This window comes from Lissotriton vulgaris, chromosome 2_1, assembly GCF_964263255.1.
Source record: "Lissotriton vulgaris chromosome 2_1, aLisVul1.2, whole genome shotgun sequence".
Classification (NCBI taxonomy): Eukaryota; Metazoa; Chordata; class Amphibia; order Caudata; family Salamandridae; genus Lissotriton; species Lissotriton vulgaris.
In genome coordinates, this window is record NC_141687.1 from 547,368,517 (window position 1) to 547,374,516 (window position 6,000).

Sequence of the window (6,000 nt, forward strand, 5' to 3'; positions counted from 1 at the left end):
CACAATCAAGACAGCCTTGGCTACACATAGTACAAACAGTTAACAGGGTACCCTGTCAAAACCTAGCACCTTGGCTACACAGGGAGGGAGGCTAGTCCACACTTGAGCTGGCATCTTAGAGGTGTTTCAGCAGCACCTGCAGTGAGTTTATACTGCTGACCCCGGAGTAACAGCAGATATGTATGTTCCAGTCGTCGAGGACTTTGCACTCCCACAGCTCCCGCCGGAGGGCGTGGAAATATTAGGTGCTAAGATCACTGTCGGGGAAATGCAGGCAGCTCTTTAGGCCATGCCAGGATTTAAGGCCCGGGCGCAAACTTGTTTCCCATGGCTTTTCTACAGGCATACTCAGCACAGTTGATGCAGCCTCTGTTGCTAGTGTATGAGGAGGCTTTTTGAATTGGGGGAGCAGCCCCCGTCAATACGCAAGGGTGAAATAGTAATGCTTCTTAAGCCAGGGGGTAACACGCAGAACCCCTCAGCTTATCGACCAATCACGATGATTAATTCGGACGTCAAAATCCTATTTGAAGTCCTGGCTACTAGACTTGCCCCTCACATGACAAATTTGGACAACGAGGATCGATTTGGCTTTATCCCTTCTCGTAATATGGGCATGAATATTTGGAGATTGTCCGATATCATACACTAAACAAGACATGGCGACGAGGAGTTGGCCTTAGTCTCCATTGATCTGGAAAAGGCTTTGATGCGTTGGACTGGGAATACTTGCTGGAAGTGCTCAGGATGGCTTGGTTAGGCCCAAAGTTTAGAAGATGGATGCAGATCATGTATTTGGCACCTAGTGCCGGGGGAAGGGTGGGGGGAGCAGGTCTGGTAAATAGAGGCTTATGAGGAGTACACGTCATGGCTGCCGCTTCCTGTCCGCACTGGCAATAGAGCCGCTGGCAATTTGGGTGTGGAGGGACTTAGCCGTGAGAAGTGTTCAGATGGGCGGAATACCCCATGTAATATAGTTGTATGCAGATGATGCATTCTTCTATGTCTCCACACCCCGAGAGGAGGTGCCGATCCTCTTGCAGATACTGGAGGAGTTTGGTAATTGTTCCGGCTTGAGAATAAATAGGAGCAAATCATTACTCTTTCCACTGGCTCAGTTGGTCAGGCGGCCAAGGGAACCGCTGCCTCATCTGGGACTGAAGTGGGTGACCGGGCACTTTCGGTTATTGGGCATACAGGTGGCGGGTGAAGACTCCCAAATGTTGCAATTGAATATTTATAAGCTGTTGGAGGCTTAAGGGGTTCGATTGGATTTTGGAACACTTTACCATTATCCCTAATGGGAAGGTTTGCAATAGCCAAAATGGTGGTGCTACCTCGCTGCCTTAATATGGTACATGATCGTTGTCCAATACCAAGACGAATATTTAGGGCTCGGGACTGCCTGTTGATAGATCTCTACTGGGCGGGAATACAAAGTAGGGTAGCGCTGACAAAATTAAATAGCACATATGAGGTAGGCGGGCTTGAAGCCCCCAGAATGGAATTATGTTACTATGCAGCCCAGCTGCAGAACGCTACCAAGTGATTTGCCTAGGAGGACAATTGGGAGAAGAGGCTCATAGGACATAGAGTGCCAGCGGCTGACCTGCTGATCTTATTAATGGAAGGTGCAGGCACCCCGGAGACAGCACTGTACGTGGTTAAACAGACGGCTTCGGTATGGAAGCAATTTGTGGATCGAATCCTTAAGCATGCACTGTTCCACAATGAGTTGAGTGTGTGCAGTCTGGCATCAAGCCAGAAGGTGATGGCCAACATGTCATTCAGGGCCTGCCATGAGGGGGGCTGTAATTCTCTTTTGGACTTGTACCCGGGTAAGTGCTTCATCACTTTTGAACAAGCTTGTGGGGACATTGGACTAGGACAAGGGCAATATTTACATGTGGCCTTAGCCAATATATTTAGAGATTTGACCCACGTACCCACAGATACCACAACTTACACACTAGCTACCTTACTCACTAGTCGGACAGGTAAGCGCATAGTATCTCTGCTGTATAGGTCAATTCGGGCGGCCGCAGGCACCCCCCACCAGAAGCATATGCGGCTTGGAATGCAGATTTGGGGGAGCCCCTGGAGGACAAGGACTGGAAGGTGGTGGGAGCGCTCATGCACACGATTTCCTGTAATGATCGATTTCGCCTGATGCATTACAATTATGTACACCACACATATATGACTCCGGTGAGGATACATCGCATGTCGCCAGATAGACCTAATTCATGCCCACAATGTCATAAGGCTGGGGCGAACTTCTTACATTTGGTTTGGGAATCCCCGGACGGCAGCGGCTTTTGGGCGGAGGTAGTGGAGATAATAAAGGGGAAGGTGAACAGCGAAAATCAGTCGATGCCAAAACACGGCCTCTTAGGATTGATGCGGAAAATAAAAAAACAAAGCAAAATGGGATATAGGCTACAGCAGTTACTGCTGGTACTGGTAAGGCGTAGAATTGCAATAGTGTGGATGGGGACTCGTGCCCCGGAATTTCAGGCATAGTTGCGAGATGTGCCAAGTGGACATTAGCTGAATTTATTTATTTATTTATTTAAAGAGTTTTATATAGCGCTGGCTAGCCCCGAAGGTATCAGAGCGCTTTACATGAGAATCAACAATGTAACAGAAAAAGTTAAACAATTACACAATACAGAAAAAAAAATAGGCAATACAATTAGAAGAGGAGAGAAAGGAGAGAGAAAAGTAGTTGGGGGGGCAGGGGAGGTGAGAAAGGGAGGATAAGGGAAGAGACAATAAGGAGAGACGAAAAAGAAGTCTGCCTAAAGACCGACTGGGTAGGTGATGAGCAAGGAGGGAATCCACGGCCCATCTCCCCTATAGCTAACCAGGTAGCTCCATCGGGCATCAGACAAATTAGTTCAGTCTCAATACATTCAGAGGGAAGAGAAGGAGAAACATAGATAGAGGATGGAGGCGGGAGGAGATGACAGGAGAGACGAAAGTGCAACAATGTGGTTCAACAATATAACAGAAAAAGAACAACAGTTACACATTACATCAAACAATCAGCAATACATTAGGAGAGGAGAGAAAGGAGAGAGAAAAGTAGTAGGGGGTAGGGGAGGTGAGAAAGTGAGGATAAGGGAAGAGACAACCGTAGAGACAAAAGGAAGTCTGTCTAAAGCCCGACTGGGTAGGTGACGATCAAGGAGGGAATCCACGACCCATCTCCCCTATAGCTAAACTAGGTAGCTTCATCGGGCATCAGACAAAATAGTTCGGTCTCAAGTGTTGAGGGAAGAGGTTCACAGAAAAACAAGGTGGGGACAAGGGACAGGGGCAGGTGAGGGCAGAGGACAGAAGCTGGAAAGAGAAGGAGCAGAGAGGGGAGAGGGTTGGGGGAAGGGAGAGGGGGAAGATAAGGTCAGGAGAGACGCGGGAGCGTTTGCCCGAAGTCCGGCTATGTAGGTGATAGTCAAAGGAGGTAGTCCAAAGTCAATCTCCCCTACAGCTCCTGAGATAGCACCATCAGGCATCATACAAAAGTAGCTAGATCTCAGCTGTCTAGGGAAGTAAGCAGGGAAAAGGACCAGGTGGGTGACCTTTCTTCCATGGTTGCGTTGTTTGGGTGCCTCCCGGTGTATACCAGAATTGTGCTTGGTCACGGAGACTCTTTATATTGCTATGTCTTTGTATTGTTGCTGTTAACCTGGCGGCATCCTGTAGTCCGATTTTAAGATGGTTGCCTCCTGTGCCCCCCTGTGTGACCTGTGGAGCCTTGTCTCCTTTTGGTGTCTCTAGGGTTCAGGTTGGATGTGTTGCGGCGGGGCCCGGCAGCCTGTTATCTCCCCTCCCTTGGTATTGCTGGGTGTCTGGCAGTTTTGGGCCTCCGAAGGTTTATGGTCTCGGTTGACCAGTGTGGAGCCACGTCCCAAGCCCTGGGGCAGCGGCATCCGACCGACTGCACAGGCGGTAGCTCCCTGATCAACATTTAAAACAGGGCTGCCACAGATATGGGGGGGGTGATTTTCGCGCATTTGAGTGGCGCACAGCAAGCGGCAGTGTCAGCTGATCCCTCAGCCGAGAGCAAGATCCTCAGAAAGAGCTCGGCAGCAGGGAGGGTTGCTAGTCTAACTCGCGGACCCCTCCCCCAGTGGCCGCATTCATACCTCACCAATGGTACAGGCAGGCAGTTTCTTCGTCAAGGCAGTCTTCTCTCCCAGCGATGCAGCCGACCGGACTGCGCTTCGGGGACGAGCAATTAGAAGAGGATTTAAAGTTATGGAGGGAGCTATGCGGGACTTATTGGCCGAGGTGTCCCCTATGAATACTCAAAATGCTAATGAAGGGGAAAATTAGGGGACTTCGGAAAATGAGGGGGAGGGAGAGGTCAGGGGGGTACTGGAATTAAATGTCCAGCCCATGTAGCGGAATAACAGGGGGGAGGAGTGGAATACCGAAGGGGCCAATGTATGGAAACATTATCACTGTATTGATTAATCCCGTACTGACCGTGTTTACAACTGTGTGCACAGTTGGGGTTATGTTAAGAAAAAAACGTAAATACATTTTAACAAAAAAAAAGTTACTTAGCTTGCTGCCGGCCGCAGATTCGCCTCTGTCCTCTTTTGTTCCTGCAGAAAGGACACACAAGCTCCCCTTAGCCAATCATGAAGCTGTGGAGCAGTGTCTGCAATTGGACTGGCACCATTATTCGGGGACTCTGATCCTGTGCATCGTCCCCACCAGACTGTGCATTACAGCCTGGTGGGGAACATGCAAAGTGTGCATGACTGTTTGGCCAAACAAACAGTCATGCACACTTAATTGCCCCAACCACTCCTGCCCTGCTGACTGTGACGACAGCACAGTCCCGTCCCATAAACCTGCCTGACAATGGAAAAAGAAAATGATATTAACACAGTGTTATTATCATTTATTTTTCCTTTTCCCCCTTTTTCCAGTGGGGTGGCGCTTCTCCGCCTTAGCAGTGTAGTAGCTGCTGATTGGTCTGCTACAGTGTTATTAATTACATTCAGATACTCCTAGCTGTTTAATCACTAAGACATTCTGGCATCCTTCACTCAATGTTTACAACGATAAAAGTGAGACACTGTGCAAAGTTCAGCTGACACCACAGGGGGCAGGGTGACAGCCATGGGAGAGACTGAAACATGGCGAGGCCTCCATCACTCTTAGATTGCTACTACTCAGGGGAACCTCTACACAAATGCAGTGTCAGCTTTCATATTGTGATCAGGATGCCCAGTCTCAAACATTACCATCCACCACAACCACATCGTTATTATTAATTAGCATTTGATAGCACACAAAACTGTTCTTCAGTAGGAGACATCTTTCAGACGACCATTAGAAAACAGATCTTACTGAACATGTCTGTGCAACATTGAGTGCCAGCAGTTTTGCACATGCCAATGTACATTTGTAAGAATTAGTATGGTAAAAAATTGATCTTTTTTCTTCCCATAAAAGCATTGCAAATATGATGTTATTGTTGTCGCTTAAAAATCACAGGTTGTCCGTGACCTTAGTGAAAAAATATTAAAAAAGCTTTCAGACTTTTTTGTCCACCAAACATTCTTTTTATTCTTGTTTTCCAACAGAAAGAACTGGGCTTACAATATTATCCATCCCTGCTCGTTCTTGACATTTACTTAGCCTGTAGGAGTACCAAATCAATAGGAACATTCGGAAAAATAAAATACCAAAAAGATTATCCCAAGGTCAAGTGAAAAAAACAGCAGAGCAATGTTATTCTCTTAAAGAACAGTTCACGGGAGGTTGAAAACAAGACACCATTGACATTCTCAAGATCAGACATCTGTTCTTACACTGTAAAAGCAAGCATAACTGCAATTCATAAAACTGAATAAGCCTCATTACAGTATGCAGCATAGTTCTGAGCATTTGCCTAAGAGATGGAGAAAAAAAGAAATCAGCTTCCCATGTTTTTCCACTTTGTGTTATTTTAATGGATTGCCCCATGCCAGACTATTT